The sequence below is a fragment of the Osmia lignaria genome, chromosome 2 (assembly GCF_051020975.1).
Source record: "Osmia lignaria lignaria isolate PbOS001 chromosome 2, iyOsmLign1, whole genome shotgun sequence".
Classification (NCBI taxonomy): domain Eukaryota; kingdom Metazoa; phylum Arthropoda; class Insecta; order Hymenoptera; family Megachilidae; genus Osmia; species Osmia lignaria.
Genome location: NC_135033.1, coordinates 3293027 through 3311386, shown reverse-complemented (window position 1 = coordinate 3311386; position 18360 = coordinate 3293027). Strand labels below are relative to the sequence as shown.

General features: G+C 47.5%; 1 protein-coding gene across 2 annotated transcripts in view; it reads left to right on the top strand.

The window, feature by feature from the left end:
* Grd (GABA-gated ion channel) overlaps positions 1 to 18360 on the top strand; it is a 140991-nt gene that overhangs the window by 15368 nt on the left and 107263 nt on the right. The window contains exon 1 of one of the 2 annotated variants that reach the window (XM_034328005.2): positions 17111 to 17194. The exons of the other annotated variant lie outside the window; for it this stretch is intronic. The gene's annotated coding sequence lies outside the window, so the exon portion shown is untranslated. Of the gene's footprint in view, positions 1 to 17110; positions 17195 to 18360 lie in introns of those variants that run through there. 2 annotated transcript variants of the gene reach the window in all.

Genomic DNA, 18360 nt, shown 5'->3' with positions numbered 1-18360 from the left:
TGTGTAGTTAAAACATTTTAAGATTCGTTCCTTATAAACATTTGAAAGAACCGCCGGAATTGTGTGTGCAGGGATAGTAAGTATGTACATACATACATTCATAAGCGGTCGCACCATGCCCACGCATGCGCTGCCAGGGACATGCACGTACAGGTAAGATCCCGATGCAGCAGTAGTAGCAGTTTTTTGCAAATATCTCGGTAAGCGTTCATTTCCTCAAAATAATATTTTCGGATCTTTACACCCCTCGACCGCCTCTTTATAACAGTATATGCCATACCCCTGTAAGGCGTTGTCACCATACTAAACTTCAGCCAAATTTTTTTATCATTTTGGTGTCCATCCCTACTTTACCGACGCAATTATCGGATTGAACCCCAAGCAACTGCTAGGCGAATTGAAGTGTGATATATGTATTCGGGGGAAGATGACTCACTTACCTTTTCCTAAGAATTCAAACAGGAAGACGGAAATGCTGGAAATTATACACAGCAACGTATGTGGTCCTAAGCGTGTACGATCGAACGGGGGATCAAGATATTACGTAACATTCATCGCTGACAGCACGCGTTGGTGCGAAGTGTACATGTTGAAAGGAAAGGACGAAGTACTGCGAGCATTCAAAGAATTCAAAGCTTATGCGGAAAATCAAACGGGGCGAAGAATTAAAAGTCTTCAATCAGATAATGGGACAGAGTACAAGAATTCTGCATTTGACGATTTTCTGAAGAGTCACGGAATTAAACGAAGGCTATCCGTCACCTATTGTCCTGAACAAAACGGACTGGCGGGGAGGAAGAACCGCACTCTCACGGATATGGCCAGATGTCTGCTTCTGCAATCTAAATTACCTCCCTCCCTTTTGGGCGGAAGCCGTATCCACGGCGAATTACATACGGGATAGATGCCCAACTAAGAGTTTGTAGGGCAGAACGCCCTATCAAGCGTGGACTGGAAAGAAGCCGGATGTGCGAAATATGAAAGAATTTGGTTGTACCGTTTATTTTCTCGATGGAAAACCAAACAAGGGAAGTTCCACGCGCGCTCGAAGAAAGGAATCCTCATAGGGTACCCTGCAGACGCGAGGGCTTACCGGGTTTGGGTCCCCGACGAGAGAAGAGATTCATCGAAGAATTCGGAACAGATCCTGAGCATCAGTACGAAGATTTCTTCACGGAAGACGGGCAAGAGTTCTCCACGGAAGATACGACGGGAGATGAAGAACGTCGAGAAGTAGAAATACAAACTCCCATTGAAACCGACCATGACTTGGAAGATTGGGCCGAAGATGACAACATAAGCGAACCACCGCATCAGACAGAGGAAACTCTCAGAAGAGGTTGCGGAAGACTCAGGAAGGCCCGAACAGGATTAAGGGGAAGGCCTCGCAAGGAATTTATCCAGGTAGGGTCCCACTACGCCAACGAAGAATTTGCACTAGTCGCGGAAATAGCAGTGAAGCAGGCTCTATCTGGAGAAGACAAAGAAGAATGGTATCGAGCAATGGTATCCAAAATCGAGTCAATTTTGAAAAACGGTATGTGGGATCTGATAGATGGACCAAAGGATCGCGACCTCTTGAGCGAAGAAAGGCCAGAGTGGTTGCTCGAGGTTTTGCGCAACCCACGGACCTGGCCAAATGTACTGGCTGGGCGGGGAGGTGATACTCCGACGTGGCGCATCCCCAGGTGGCGGATAGGGGAATGCTCACCATGTACTTTCGGAGTGCATGGAGGGTAGGAGTGAAATAAAACAGCTCCCGCGGACCAAACACCGAGGGAAGGAAACTCATAAAAACCTCCCCTCTGACTAGGGGATAGAATACAGACACGGTAACCCCTGCCTATCGTACAAGGCGACTAAAAGGGGGGCGCTCGCTGCTGTCGAAGTAGCGTAACAGATGACCCGGAGCGATGCCGGTGGGATCTACGGACCCTGGCAGGGCCTCCCTTACCGGCAAGGCCTGGGTCGGAGAGGCGAAAAGGTGGCTGCGGCGTCTTTAGTTCTTCAGGGGCCAGGCTGCGTGGCAGTCTGGTGCGAGTAGCGAACCCGGAGTGCCCTAGCAATTATACCGTAACCCAGTGGTCATGTTTCGCTGGAACGGGGGGTTTGCCTTCATTGACCGGCTAGCGAGGATGACAACCTCTATAAAAATCTCTAGCCCCAAGCTGCGATGCGCAGTGAGGGGGGCGCGCCCAGAGTAAGCGCCGGGCATGGCTGATGGGTGTATCAGTCTATAGCGGCCAACCCCGGGGTACCTGGCGACCCCCCGGGTGTATCCACGGACCGACCCACTCGTGGGAATAACATGGAGGATTTTACATTTAATAAGCAAGTTTGTTTACATCAAGAAGGGTTACACCTATGACGACAACAGCGACGGACCGGGACATGGAACAGGACATGGCGGTGCTGACCAGCGCCGAGGGGAATGCGAACTTATTCGCTGCTGCCCGCCCCCAAAGGGTTAGAAGAGGGTCCTTGCGACCTCGCGGAGGTAGGAGCTCCTCTGTTTCAGGGAGAATAGGTCCGAGTTCGGTCGACAGTGGGTAGGACTCGGATGAGTCCTTTGTATCCGCTGCCTCACTGGACCGCCCGCCAGGGGGGGGGGGGGGGGGGGGGCGTGGAAGGCCAAGGAAAAGCTCCTCGTGGCGACAAAGGATGAGGCGGGGGTTAGTGACGAGGAGCGGGTCCTTGACCACTCTCTCCCTCCACCCCCCCAAGCAGGGGCAGTATTCCTTTGCCGGAGCAGGAGCTGCTTGAGGTGGAGCTCTGCTACGAGCCACCAACAGTTCTGGCAGCACGGACACTGGAGCTGACCGCGGACGTGGAGAGGGTTGCCTCTGTGTCCAAGGGGCTCAAAGGGCTTCCAGAGATCCCTCCGACTGGCTGCCCGGCGCATTAGGGCCATCAATGTGGAGATGGCCAAGAGAATGTGGCTGGACAGCGGAGCGGAGGAGATTGCGGGGCTGAGGCATCAGCTCCGCCAGCGGGAGGAGCAGATCACCAAGCAGGGTGAGCAGCTGTTCACCCTGACCAAGGAGCTGGCGGAGGTGCGGGCTCGCCTGGTGGCGGTAGAGACCCCCATCTTCACTGCCCCCGCTCGCGCCGAGAAGGCGGCTAGGACGGCCTCCCGCTTGGCAGAGCAGGGAGGAATCAAGAAGAGGAGGCCGGAAGGGAGGAGGTGGTCATGCCCGAGCCAGTGGCTGGCCCCTCTTGGCTGGAGGTGGCCCCGTCCGCCCCCATCCTGGCCAAGAGGGCTGCCCCCGCTCCATCTAAGGGGGTACCTAGGATTTCCCGGGTGGAGGCGGTCGACCCTGAAGGGGGGACATCAGGGTGTGCCTAGCTGCCCTCATGCAGCAGGTCTCCTCCCTCAGGGCTGAGTTTATGGAGGCCCTGGAGTCCAGAGGGGGGAAGGAGGTCCCGCCCCCTTAGGAGAAGGGAGAGGTGGCTGTCAGTATTAAGGCCACCCCCCGGCCCAGTACAACCAACGGCAAGGGCCAGCAGGTGGAGAGAAGCCCGCTTCCCCAGGTGAAGAGCGAGTCCCCGCTGGAGGCGAGGATGCGGGGCATCCAGCAGGAGACCCACCTCGCCGCTCAGGGGGAAAGTTGGGACACAGTGGTCGGCCGTAAGGCCAAGAGGGCCGAGAAGAAGAAGAAGGAGGGGCCACCACCGACACCCGGTGACACAGTGGTGCGAGGGACGCAGCAGGGCGCCAAGCCCCCCCCCCAGAAGCCAGCTGCCCCAGTCGCCGCACAGAAGAGGAAGGTAACCAAGCTGCCTAAAACAGCGGCCGTCATCTTGACCTTGGCCCCTGAGGCCAAGGCAACGTACGCTGAGGTGATGGTGACCGCCCGGGAAAATGTCAGTCTGAAAACTATGGGGATAACCGAGATTCGATCTTTGCGGGCAGTAACGGGCGGCCTGGTGTTTGAGATACCGGGCGAGGAGCGCACGGTGAGAGCGGCCGCGCCAGCCGGCCGCCTTCAGGAGGTGTTCGGAGGCACCGAGGTCCGGGTGTCTCGCCCCGTCAAAATGGGCGAGATAAGGATTTCGGGCCTGGACGACTCGGTGTGCCCAGTGGAGGCTGCGGTAGCTTTGGCCGCTGTGGGGGGTTGTGCCCCAGCCGACGTTAAGGTCGGGCAGATAAGAATCTCCCCGGCCAGGCTAGGCATTGTCTGGGCTAAATGCCCTCTGACGGTGCTGGCAAGGATAACAGCCTTCGGGAGGATCCTGGTTGGCTGGTTGTCAGCCAGGGTCGAGACGCTGCCTTTGCAGTGTTTCCGCTGCCTCGAAGAGGGCCATGTGAGGCAGCGGTGCACATGCGTGGTGGATCGGTCCGATCGCTACTATGTTTGCGGCGAGTAGGGCCATAAGGCCGCCACATGCAGCGACTCTCCGCGGTGCCCCTTGTGCACTGACTTAGGGCGACCCGCGGGGCACCGGTTGGGGGCGAAGTCGTGCGCCCCCGAGTCCCGGAGGCCCAATAGTAAGAAGGGAGCCGTTCAGGGGGGAGTAGCAACCCCCCAACAGGCGTAGCAGCAGCCAGCCGAGGCTGCCGCGCCCAATAAGAAGAGGGGTGGCAGGACTGCTACCCCAAAGGGAGGTATGGGGCTACCTCCGCTAAGTAATGGGGGCTTATGGGCCCATAATTCAGGGCAACCTGAACCACTCGGTCAGGGCGCCAGATCTTCTTTTGCATCACCTGGCCGAGTGGAAAATTGGACTGGCAGTGGCTGCAGAGCCGTACAGAGTCCCCAACAGACATGACTGGTTCGGCGACGATGACGGCTCCGTGGCAGTGATTGGCACCGCCTTTGCCCTGCCCTCTACGCTAATAAAACGGCGGTGGGGGTTTGTGGCGGTGCTGTGGAACGCGATCGCGGTGTTGGGCGTGTATTGCCCGCCCAGTTGGCCCCTCGCAGCTTTTAAGAGTGGTTAGGTCGGGCGGGAGACGTTGTCCCCCGTTGCTACCCTCGGCCGGCACCCGTCCTCGGGGATTTCAACTCCCATGCCCAATCGTGGGGGTCCCCGAGGACTGACGCGAGGGGTGGGGTACTCAAGTGGGCGGCGGAATTCGAGCTCCAGCTGTTGAACCTGGGCTTGGTCAGCACCTGCGTGCGGGCTTCGGGGGAGTCGATAGTTGATCTATCGTTCGCGACTCCCTCGGCCGCACGCATGGTGCGGAGTTGGAGGGTGGTGGAGGATGCGGAGACGCTCAGCGATCATCGCTACATCCGCCTCGGATTCTCCACCCCCGACCGTCGCCCGCCGCGGAGATGGGCGCTGAAGAGGCTTGACAGGGACGCGCTGATGGCTACAGCCCTCGCTGTGACTTGGCCGGAGCAACCGGTCGGTCCGGTCGCGGATAGAGGAGACGAGGTGGTTCGGGGGCACGATGAAGGCGATCTGTGACATTGCCATGCTCCGGGCCAAATGCCTTCCCAGATGGGCCGTCTACTGGTGGTAAGGGGAAATCGCCGATATTCGGCGAAACTGTAATATCGCCTGACAAAGTGGCAAAGGGCCCGTCGGAGAAGGATCCGCGACCCAGCGGGGGAGGAAGAACTGTACGGGTGCTACAGAGTGTTAGCGGTAGCCCTGCAGCTAGCCATCAGAGAGGCCAAATCCTGGGCGTGGCATGAGCTCCTCGGCTCTCTCGACGATGAACCGTGAGGGCGCCCTTATAAGTGGGCGATGGGCAAGCTAAGGTCCTTGGTTCTCCCCGTGACGGAGAGCCTCGACCCCCAGTTCTTGGGTCAGGTGGTGGACACGTTGTTCCCTCGTGACGACGGTAGTCACCCCTAGCCCCCGCCATTCCAAGTCAAATGGACCGACGACATGGGGTTCACGGAGGGAGAGCTGGTCGAGGCCGTTAAACGCATGAGGGCACGGAACACCGCTCCGGGCCCCGACGGCGTCCTCGGCCGAGGCTGGGTATTGGCCCTGCGCGTCCTTGGACCGCAACTAAGGCGCCTTTTCAGCGCATGTGTTAAGGAGGGGGTATTCCCCTCGGGACCTACCTACGGGGTAGGTACATTACGTATATGGGCCGGAACGGACGTGTTTATTGGAGGAACGTCGATGAGGGTGTACCCCAGGGGTCCCATTTGAGACCCCCATTGTGGAACGTGGGGTACAACCCAGCTTTGCCGGTCGTGGTCTCGGACGGTGTAAGCATCACGTGCTTTGCTGATGATACGCACGTGTTTGCCACCGACCGGACTGGAGCAGGACCAGTCGTCTTGCAGAGGTTGGAGTGACTGCCGTCGCAACGGCGGTCCGGAGGCTGAGGCTACAGATAGCGCTCCACAAGACCGAGGCGATGTGGTTTCACTCGCCCCGGCGTGGGGTTGCACCACCGCCCCAGTCATGGATCCAGGTAGGTGACACCCGAGTCCAGGTGGGTGAAGGATTCTAGTATCTTGGCCTCCACCTGGACAGCCACTGGCACTTTGAAAGGCATTTCGACCGTCTTGCCCCCCGATTAGACGGGGTAGCAAACGCCCTTGGGGGGTCGAGCGAGAAGATTCGCCGCCTTTATACGGGGATCGTGCGGAGCGTGGCCCAATATAGGTCGCCCATATGGGCCAAGGCCCTGATGGCGTCTCGCCGCAGCCAACTCGTGCTGCGGCGAGTGGAGAGGAGGATGGCCATCAGGGTCGTGAGGGGATACCGCACGGTCTCCCACGCGGCGGCGATGACTCTGACGGATCCCGTACCTTTTAAGTACGAGGCGGAGCTTGCGCCACGATTTTCTGGCGCTTGTGCGGCCTCTGCCAGCCTGGAGAAGACCGGCAGAGCAGACGGTCGAACGGGAATGAAGGTGCCAAGCCCGACAAGATGCCCTGGACCGGTGGCGTCGCGAGATAATTGCGAGCGGCGCCGCTGGCCAGCGAGCGGGCGGGACGGTCCTGCCCGTCATCAAAAAATGGCGGGACTGCGGCTTTAGTCGGATCACCTACCAGACCACATAGGTGCTCACCGGGCATGGTTGCTTCGGTGACTTCCTGTGCCGGATTGGTCGCGAGGCGACGGCTATATTCACTGGAAAACGGAAGTGACAAAAATAAAAACGACGGTGCTGCTTGAAGTTCAAGGGTAGAATTCTGGGAACAAAAATAAGAATTCCTAGTCAAGACGATTTTCCTCTAGCTTTCTCAAGAGTTGCCATATTTTCTCAGCAAAAATATGCGTCCATTTCTGTGGTTGTAAAGACGTACTTTCGTCTGTTAGTCCCGTATATGTGTTTCACAGGCTTTATTGACATCCATTTTTCTTCCGAAATTATAAATTTTAATTTTTTTGTCGTCAGTTGAAAAATAGAAGTATTATTTAATGTATTATAAGAACAATCTTTGGAATCATTGCACATATTTTCTCTATTTATAGAAAATATTTTTAACACAGCGCTGTATGTACATGCCGTTTCTATTGGTTTTTAAAATTGTATAAATATGTTTTGGAGTAATATGTGATCCCCTATTTGTAAGCATTTCAGATATTAGGGAATAGACAACATGAGACGGCAAAAAAATTTTTCCGTCATCATCAACGGTTTTATATTCATTAAAATATCACGCAACTTTTCTTTGTCATACATAATGAAAGAAGTTTATTTCGTGAGGCGGCCGGTCACATTGGTGTGATATTAAATAAATGTTTTGTGTATCTTAATTACAGCGCCTGACGGAACTCATACGCAACAAATCGAAGCGAACTGGCGACCGGCAAAGGATTGGATGCGTGGAAGAGGCCGCTTCCACGACGAGGATTTTGCCGATCGCCTGTGTGAGTATTTGTGGAGGAAATTCTGCAAAACTCACAACATTCATCTTATGGATTCCTTGATCGCAGTAATCAAGGAGCAGTACGTTTTCGAATAAGGTAACTTGAACTTACAACTTAAACGAACCAATCAGATGATGGGTAGAAACAATATGGCGTCATTCTAACCTCTCAAACGTCACTAAATACGTACATTTTTAAACACTTGTACATATTTCTTAAACTATTGGTTTCCTGAACTTGTAACTTGTATTTTCTAAAATTTCAGGTCAAAAACTACAAAAAAAAGGACCCCTTAATTTTTGGTCCCCCAAGACGAAGTTTTACCTAAACAAATCTTTGTACAAAATCAATGTGACTCGGAATCCACTCTATCAATGTGGTTATATGGAACATAACCTTATTCATGTTGTGTGGCAGTGCCTTCTCTTAACGGAACATAAGCAACATCTCACTACGACAGTCACGCGCAGAAATTGGGTAACTCCCTCGCTCCCTGATGTATTAAAACTTTCCTTTCTAAACCTTATAACGAACTAAAAATCATTAGTCGCTTTTTACAGGTTCACAACATTTCAGTCTAAAAACACACGCTTCTATGAATTTTGGAATTGCAAACGGACACAGCTAACGTCATACATTAGTAAAACTCTTTTGTATAATTAGTAATTAGTTTAGGCAACTATATTCTAGTTAGTATGTAAACGAGCTATACATAGCTTTTTTGTTTTGTTAGTTCCCGAGTTTGCCGCTAGATGGAGATGTTTGTACCATTATTGTGGCGGCCGATGTCAATAAGGAAGATTACGCTGTCGAGATTATTCTCATCGCCACCTTCTTCAAACTATGTTCATTTGTTATATTTAAAACAAATTGGAATTAATTTTATGAATATTCATTCCCCCAAGAACCTTCAAAGCCAAAAGACGTGTATACCTTTATATTATCAATTCAATTTAAATATGGAATAAGCCCCCATATTATTGTGGGGTGATGGTAATGTAGAATGTGTGTTCGGTATGAATCCACTGTCGGTAATTGCGTGCTCTTTTTACCTTTACCTCACTTCACGCATATGATCGTACTCGACTAAATTGTAGAGTCGACTAAATCGCAGAGATCTCGGAACAGATCAATGAATTAAAATCAAGCTTTTAGAGTTTATACAACGCAATAATATTTAACAACAACAAGAACAACCAAAGATATTACAGCCGAGAAGGCGAAGGCGTTCAAACGCGTAACACAACTAACTTGGAATTAAACAGTTTAAATGAAACACGATCAATAGTTGATTGTGTGTGTTCCTCTTTCTTCAGGATCCAGCCATTTAAAGGAATTAACAATAGATACAGCTCCAATACCATAATCAAAATCAGTCAATTTTCCAGTGATATTATTATGAATATTTTGGCAAGTAATGTTACATGCCATGGGCAGTAATTCATTTCTCGCTGAGATTCTGTAACATCTGTTCACCGTCATGAACTAAGTAAAAGTTTCATCGTTGTCTATACCCATCTGGAAAGTCCCAAGTCATCCCAAGATGGCATGTGCCGCGCAGACATGGGACTTTTCCAGCCGCGATGCGACCCTCGGCCAAGGGGCCAAAAAGTCGCATATTCATGGGCAGGTCAGTGTGACCATTGCAAAATGCCCCACCACCCACGACCACTGACTCGTCGAACTGGGGGACCAGTCGGAATGGAGTGAAACTTAAAAACACCCCTGATTGGTTCCTCAGCCGACGAGCAAATCAGGATACACCCCTTAGAGTGTCTTCAACGCTGACAACGTGTCAAGAGAGCCTCAATCTCTGCATTCAAGTCAAGGTGAAACATCCTAGTCCACTCGCGACTCCGTTATTCACCGTATACAAATCATTCACATTTTACATACATCAAAACCTCTTGTAATTTCTGTTAATAGTTTTCTGTCAAATAGACATTTAGTTAAGTGACAATACAGTTACAATTATTTCCCTTATCACGAGAAATCGTCGTAAGGTCATACACGAACAGCGGTGTCGATATTTATCGAAACGAAGACTTACGACCTTCGTTGAACTCGGACCACAAGCTACCCATAGTTGCACCGTGAACGTGTATTCGTCAAAACAGTAATTTCCAGTAGTTAGTATTTGACTGTGGGATATCCCTAACTGGAAATTCCTAAATTTTATCTTTTTAATAATCGGTTTCTTTTGTAACCTGTAATTGTATGTTTCAACCTTAATTATTCATGAGCTAAAGTATTCACATTTGTTCAAAATTGATTACTGTAAACCACATTTTATTAATTATCTTGATAATAAACTATTTTTCGTTTATCTTAATCAATTTTCATTTTCTTTAACATAACCTTTGGGTCAAACTTCGTCTTAGGGGACCAAAAATTAACGGGTTCAAAATATGTGTTCTTGTAGTTTTTGACCTGAAACATTTGAAAATGCAAGTTAAACGTCCAGGAAACCAATGGTTTAAAATATACAATTGATTAAAAATGTACGTATTTAGTGATGTTTGACAGGTTAATCCGACGCCATATTGTTTCTATGGATTCTCTGATTGGTTCGTTAAAATGACTGTAACTTTGTTTACCCTATTTAAAAAACGTACTGCTCCTTGATTGCTGCGATCAAGGAATCCATAAGATGTATTTGGTTAATTTTACAAAACCGACGCCACAAAAATTCACATAGACGATCGGCAAAGTCTTCGTCGTGGAAGCGACTCCTTCCACGCATCCAATCTTTTGCCGGTCGCTAGTTAGCTTCGATTTTTTACGTGTGGGTTCCATCTTGAGCTATAATTAAAGGTTGTACAAAACATTTATTTAATATCACATCAATGTGACCGGCTGCCGTAAGGAAATTTTGGTATAGCCTGACCAAACCGAGAGGAAATAGCCAATATACAGGGTGTCCCTCGCAGACGCTCAACCTTGCGACGACAGCCGCGGATCTGCGTCACGCATCGCGGGCCCCCACCGCGGTGGCATCCCCACTCCCGTGCGATTAGACTATAAGTAGGACCGATCGATGCGCGGATCGATGAGTTGCCTCGGGGCTTCGGCCTCGAGAGGACCTCCTAGGAGGTCCGGATCGGAGCACCAGAGCTCTCGACGCCATGGCTGACCTGGCGAAGAGATCTCTGGCCGCCGGGCCGTGGCATTGCACTACGTCACGACCTGGCAGCTTCCATAGGTCCAGCAGCCGTAGGCGCCAATCCTCGTCATCTCCGTGGTTGACCCGGGGTGACCAAACGCTAGTGCGTGTTCATAATCTCTGCCGGTGCTTCCACAGGGATTCCGAACGCTACCCTACTCGGCACCGCATTCTGCCTTTGGCAGCCGATTCCGTCCAGCTTCGTGGTGCTACCCAGGCTGGCCAGGATTGGTCGTCGTCTCGGTCGCTGTTCGGTTCTACCTCGGCGTACGAGAAGACGAGCCGCGTGAGGCAAGCGGGCAGCAACTCCATCGCAGCGCGAAATACCGCAGCGCGTTTGAATAAAACACCGTCGGCCCAATCGGGCCAATCCTCTCCCGACTTTGCGTTTGCGTTTGCGTTTGCGTTTGCGTTTGCGTTTGCGTTTGCGTTTGCGTTTGCGTTTGCGTTTGCGTTTGCGTTTGCGTTTGCGTTTGCGTTTGCGTTTGCGTTTGCGTTTGCGTTTGCGTTTGCGTTTGCGTTTGCGTTTGCGTTTGCGTTTGCGTTTGCGTTTGCGTTTGCGTTTGCGTTTGCGTTTGCGTTTGCGTTTGCGTTTGCGTTTGCGTTTGCGTTTGCGTTTGCGTTTGCGTTTGCGTTTGCGTTTGCGTTTGCGTTTGCGTTTGCGTTTGCGTTTGCGTTTGCGTTTGCGTTTGCGTTTGCGTTTGCGTTTGCGTTTGCGTTTGCGTTTGCGTTTGCGTTTGCGTTTGCGTTTGCGTTTGCGTTTGCGTTTGCGTTTGCGTTTGCGTTTGCGTTTGCGTTTGCGTTTGCGTTTGCGTTTGCGTTTGCGTTTGCGTTTGCGTTTGCGTTTGCGTTTGCGTTTGCGTTTGCGTTTGCGTTTGCGTTTGCGTTTGCGTTTGCGTTCACTCGCGTTCGCGCTCCGCTCCGCGCTTTTTCACTCCACATCACACCGTTAGATTGTAAGACCGCATAGCAATGGCTACGAACCGCGCTAGTTTTAAGGCCGCGTAAACTTCTGTGACGGACCGGGTTCCGACCGTAGCTAGTAAGTCATGTACATTAGATTAAGTATGAATTGGCTCCACGCGTCTAACCACCAGACGATACTCTGCTTGTAGCTACCGAGGCAGGAGAATACCGCCGCCCAACCAGCCCGGCAGGGATAGACACCGCGCTGTATCATAGTCAACTATAGTTCCTACCTTATTGAATAAACGTATATTTTTCTACTATATCTGCCTCATTATTTACCGACCTGTTCCCTTGCGAACTCTGGCACGGGGAAACCGCCGCGGTGCGCAACGCCGTGCGCACCGAACCGACCGACCCCGTTACAACCTAACAGTCCCATTTGAAGTTGGAAAGGAAGGTAAATATTTACAATTAGGGCCTTACTTCCGATGACCTTGACCTTCACATATGTTGTCAAGGTCACCCTCCTGAGTGACCCTCAGAAGGTTTTAGTCGGGGCTTGCTTTTTATTAAAAAGTTATAAACAAAAAAGTTTGAAAAATATAGCAGTTATTTTGAGTTAAGTTGATTGGAAGGCATAAATGACTAATATTACGTTTTTTTTTAAGCAGAGAATACTTTATTTCGCGAGAAAGTCGCTGCTTTATTAATTATTACTCATTGTCGGTTGTATTCTCTTCTATTCTAATTCTGTTGTTAAACTTGTATCATCGTTTAAAAAAAAATTCTGCCAGGTATCCGATGATTCCGTATCGTGGAATGTTGGCTCGAACTTCTCGCCATGTTCGTTCGATCTTCTGAGTATGAATTCCTATAGCAATATAACATTTATGCCCTTGTATAGATGTGATAGGTTAGGTTAGGCTATATATTTAAAAAAATTTATATTTAAACGCTTTCCTAAAATAATAGTGGTGTTTAAACAATAACGAAAGCGTTGCCGGCCGCCTTATGGCGCGCGGCGTCCAAAAGGAACGCGTCCAATCGGCACGGCGTTCAAGTGGGCATCACTCGTATGAACTACCGCCGGACCCATGTCCGATGACAGACATAGGGTTCCGATATCAACACCTTCAATATCCTTGAAGGTCGACTTTGCCTCGTGTTGATTCTTGCACGCGTGCTGACACTAATAAGCAATATGACGTCGTACTAACCTGTCAAAGTACACTAAATACACTTTTTTCACACAATTGTATTTTTTAAACCATTGGTTTCCTAGACATTTACCTTACATTTTCGAATTTTTCAGGTCAAAAACTATAAGATTTGATACTTTTTATTTAAATATTTTTATCCCCTGAGACGAAGTGCAGCCCACACGCGGGTTACGTTTACCGGCAACCAATAGTTCGACTACCATACTACCACAATATCATACACGTTACACATATATCCGGTAGCGTTCCGAGCGCTATTCTTGGTTATGACTGTACCGACCCCTGCCGACGTGACGTTCGGTCGTCGGTGCTGAGCGGATTGCAGGTTTCTGGCGCTTTTTACTCGAATATTTAAACGTTAATAACTGGAAAACAAAGCCATAAACGCTATTTCGTTATTCTTGATTTTCTTCTTATTTTGATCCCTAGAATCACCCCTTAAAATATTGCCCACCTGTTGCCGAACACCCTGTATATAGTCGAGTCAGTAGGGGCATACCCCTTAAGGGCACAGACTCCTTGTGCCATGACCTGTATGCGTGCACTCACACAATCAACGGAAAGCATGCACGTATACGCCATGCGTGAGAGAGACACTCGATTTCGTAGATTTCGTTTTTCGTCTTGATAATTGCACAAATGCAATTTTCGCGGGTACAGCACTCACGGGTAGACTTCAGCACAGGGTGGTCTGGTCCGTTTGAACGCTAATAAACACCATACGTTGAGAAAAATGATATTTTCGACACTGTAAGATTGAGACAGACGCTGTTGTAAGCAAACAACATGGCTGCCGAATGCTGCGTTCGGCTGCATTTTAGCAAATATTGGACGATTTAATGGTTTTTTCACCCATAGCACACCAGACCACCCTTCCTTGAACTAGCACAATGTCACTGAAATTCGATTTTTCACAATTTATCACTTCTGGAAGATGTAAAACGAAATTTACGATTTGCACGCATCAGACGTCAAATAGACGGAAGAATAGTTCATTGATTTTCCGTCAGAGGCATTGATGGTATATTTGACCACGTTATCATCGGGGTCGATAAAAACAGAAATCAGTCGATAAATGTAAATTCTAATTTGACACCACAAACAGCTATGCGAATATAGTCAGAAATAAAGAAATGAATAATGAATTTTAATATAATTCTGTCACACTTGGACTGGGACACCCTGTATATGCAGGTACAATTATATTAAAATTCATTATTATATTTCAAATGAAAAAGATTTCAATAACACGTGGCTGGAGTGGCTATCATGGGAATCGACGATGTAGACGGCGCGGAGAAAGAAGAGGCATTTTTTATATTTATTGATTATATTTCAATCGATAAATATTGTATATTATAGATCAATTTACATGTCTTTATTTTTCATTCCTTTCCTGAAATTATTAATGCCATATAGTTTTTATTCCTATAAGTCTTATAGTCGCGTACGTTATGTGTATTACAGAGTCTCATCGAATCGGCGTTGTTACATTCATGATACTCCTTCTCTCTCTCTCGCGCTGTCCTTTTCTATGTCCGCCAGGAATCAAAATCTCGCTCGGCTCGAGCAAATTCATTTTGCTAGATGGTCACAGATGCGGCAACACCGCGATAGAACTCTCAAATGATGTGATTTGGCAACTATGCCACCTCACTTTCGTTTCTTATTCTGCATAATGACGTTAGATGTCACACCGTCAAATGTCGAATTTCTCAATTATGTGTTTTCACGATTGCCCGATTCTTTCCAATGGCGCTTACATCGATTCGGAGGAGGCCTCGAAGGAGTCTGTGCCCTTAAACGACGACGATTCCCACTCGCCTAAGATGCGTGCGCATCGATCCCCACGCGGTATCAATCCCTACCTAGATCGATCGAAGGAGGTCGATGCGAGAGCGATGATCAGGCACTCAACGTTCGATAGCGCTAGCGTTAAAGCCGAGTATCCACCTGTATCAAACGCCCGTATCGTATCACCGTTCCGAACCCTTTTGAATAGGCAGACGTTGCCTCGTTGCATGCCACGGCGTGCTACAGCTCGGACAATATTTCTTCGTTTCTTAAAAGAAACTCCTATAGGCGAGAAGTTTCGATTTCCTGCATGCTGTTTCTTTATTGTAATTGTCCTAACCATATCGTGCTTGGTATCATTTTAATTAGAAAAACGTCACAAATATCTTGGTAAAAGTTTTATAAGAAAAAAATGAAAAATAACAAAGTTCAGTCATTGCATTAGTATTATCTCACTGATATATCCGATTCCAGATCATATTATCTCGAGCCTCAAGTGTCATGTTTCCACTTGACATAGCATTTCGGACCTTCGCCTGGGTATGTTGTTTTTACGTTTCAAGTGGTCTCCGAACCTATCCTTTGAACAGCAAGAAACCGACAATTTTCGGATCGGCCCGTTCCTTCACCTCCGTATCACAGCCCAATAGAACTTTCGATATTCGGCAACGGAAAAATCTCTGGATAATTAACATTGTCCTTTTTCAATAATCACAGAGGTTCTTATTAACATTGCTCTTTTATGTACAGCGTATCACCGAAGATAATTGATCTGTTTAAATATATTTAGACGATAAAATTTGTCTAAATTAAATTAGATTAATTTCATAAATAATTTCATCGATTTTGAAATGAATCCAATAATACTGCAAGATTTCAAATAAATTGAAACCCAAGTGACGGCATGAAACGCTATGTCAAGTGCAAACGCATAAACCTTTCCTTCGATGCAACGGCAAAGAATCGACAAATTTTTCGGATGGGTCCGTTGCCTCCGTTCCTTTGGAACGGCACGCAGCAAAACGAAACTCCTCGCCTGTAGTGGCCCAGTCCTATTGCCGAACCGTTTCTATCAAGAAACGAAGAAATATTGTCCGAGCCGTAGCACGCCGTGGCATGCAACGTGGCAACATCTGCCTATTCGAAAGGGTTCGGAACGGTGATACGATACGGGCGTTTGATACAGATGGATACTCGGCTTAACACGCGAAATACGAGGGTCCGTTGGGCGAGAAACGGTACGCGAAGACGAGTCAAATCGACTCAATAAAATCGTCAAACTGCCGATCTACTGTTTTCGTGTACGCGCCTCAAACCGAGGAGTCGCGTGCACAAATTGAGCCGCGGCACTGCTTTAATGTGACATCCGTTCGCGAATAACCTAAGTTTCGTCGTAGCAGTCAATTTGAAGAATTAAAGTCAGAAAACATGCCTTCAATGTCCTTCAACTTATTTTTGCTTATTTTTGCGTCAAGATTATTTCCAGATAATCCAACATTCAAGATGTCAAAATCGGCTGAGACACCCTGTATAAAAGGACAGCCCTTTTTTCGTTTGGAACCGCTAACCGCAAAAACTACTGAACCAATCGCTACCAACTTTTAACTATATCATCTTCATGGTCCCCGGAAGGTTTAGTAATATTAAATCTATCGATTTTCCATTAAAATGTTATTATGCTATTAAAAAAGTGATTTATGATATGTGAATCCCCGTCGCGCATGCGCTCTTACTGTCTGCAGCTGCGCACGCGCTCTTGCATCACTGGAGTGTAGTTTGAGAATCACCCACTAGATAGCAAGCGGCATTCCACAAGAGAGTTGGCGAGTTCAGGCTATAAGATGAGCTCACCTACTTGCCACATCAATTATTATTTCAAATTCTCGAAGTTTTTATTTATTTGAGCGAGTGAAGCCGCAACGGGGATGCTAGTATTATTAGCTATCAACACAATCTCTTTGAACCATGGTCAGACCGCCCTGCATTGGACCTTCCTCTTTCGAATAAGCCCTCACCCAGCCCCAAATCTTTTCATATACGGACGAAAAGTGTATTCCCGTAAGCCCCTTTTTAGGCCTATTTTTGCTGATAATATCACGTGCATGGCGTCTATGTGTATGCTTTCCGTTGTTTGTGTGAGTGCACGCATAGAGGTCATAGCATAAGGAGTCTGTGCCCTTAACTTTGGTAGAGTGAAGTATATCTGTTTTGTCATGATAATCGATTATCTTATCTTTTGTATGTCTTTAACGTTTTGACAGCACATTAGAAACACCGTGTTCTTTGCTTATTACACAGATGCCAAGTACATTTTACGGTATGCACTTTTACTTTTCCTATTTTTTTGTATCGTTACGTTTTATTATACTTTTCGTTTATTTTTCACACCTTAAAAGATGATGAGTACAAATTATAAAAGGAAACGAGATAATAGGCGATGCATCGAAAACACGAACTCCGTAATGAATAGTGGATTCGTCAGTCTCAACAGAAACGGCTGTAAGAAACGGCTGGTAAGCAATCGAAAGAAATGTATTTTCAGTACATCGGAATTCGAAGTAGATTTCAATGATAATTCGGCAACAAGTAATTCCAGAAATATTTAGTGGACTAAAGAGGATTTTCACCTATGATTTTACAATTTTGATTCCTCAAACTTTGGACTTAAAACAGAACATACAAATCTTTCTTCTGAAATATTAGGCTATTTCCAGTTATTTTTTTCATCAGAATTTATACATTTTGTTACAAATCAAACGAATAATTATTGTGGACACGTACAACAAATAATAACACTATTAGCAATAAGATTGGAACAATTCTCGATGAAATGTACTGTTTTTTTCTCAATCAATGTTTAGAAACAAAAAATTAAGTTGTGTTGAGTATTGGTTTACAAATAAACTTTTGAAAACTTATATTTTTGGACAAATTATGAGCAAAGATAGATATTTAATTCTATTAAAAATGTTGCATTTTACAGATGATAATCAAAGTTTTGATTATTTGCAAAAAATTAACAGTATCACAAGCCGACTTCAAAATTTTTTACCGACACTTCTTAACCATTTCAAAATTTATGCGTAGATGAAAGTCTTATGTTGTACAAAGGTTTTGTACATAGTCCAGGTATAAAGAGGGTCATTTAGTCATATACGAGATCTGCTGGTATTGCTTTGAGACCAGCGCGCTGCAGCGGTATAGACAAACGATCATAATAGCGGAGCGCACGATTCGGCTACTTGAAACGGGGGTACACTGATGTCAGTACACATATACTGTGTCCTCTTCCAGCTCATTGTGGCGCCAATTTTCAGTTTTTCATCCTTCCGAAGGACTCATTTTGAAGGGAGAACTTCAGGGAATGTGATGATGTTTGATCGAAAAAAACGCAAAAAAAGAATTTGTTTATATTTTTCGACATCACAAAGTTAATTATTGAGGTTGAAAAAATTATTTTGTAATAGCCCAATCCCTTCTGAA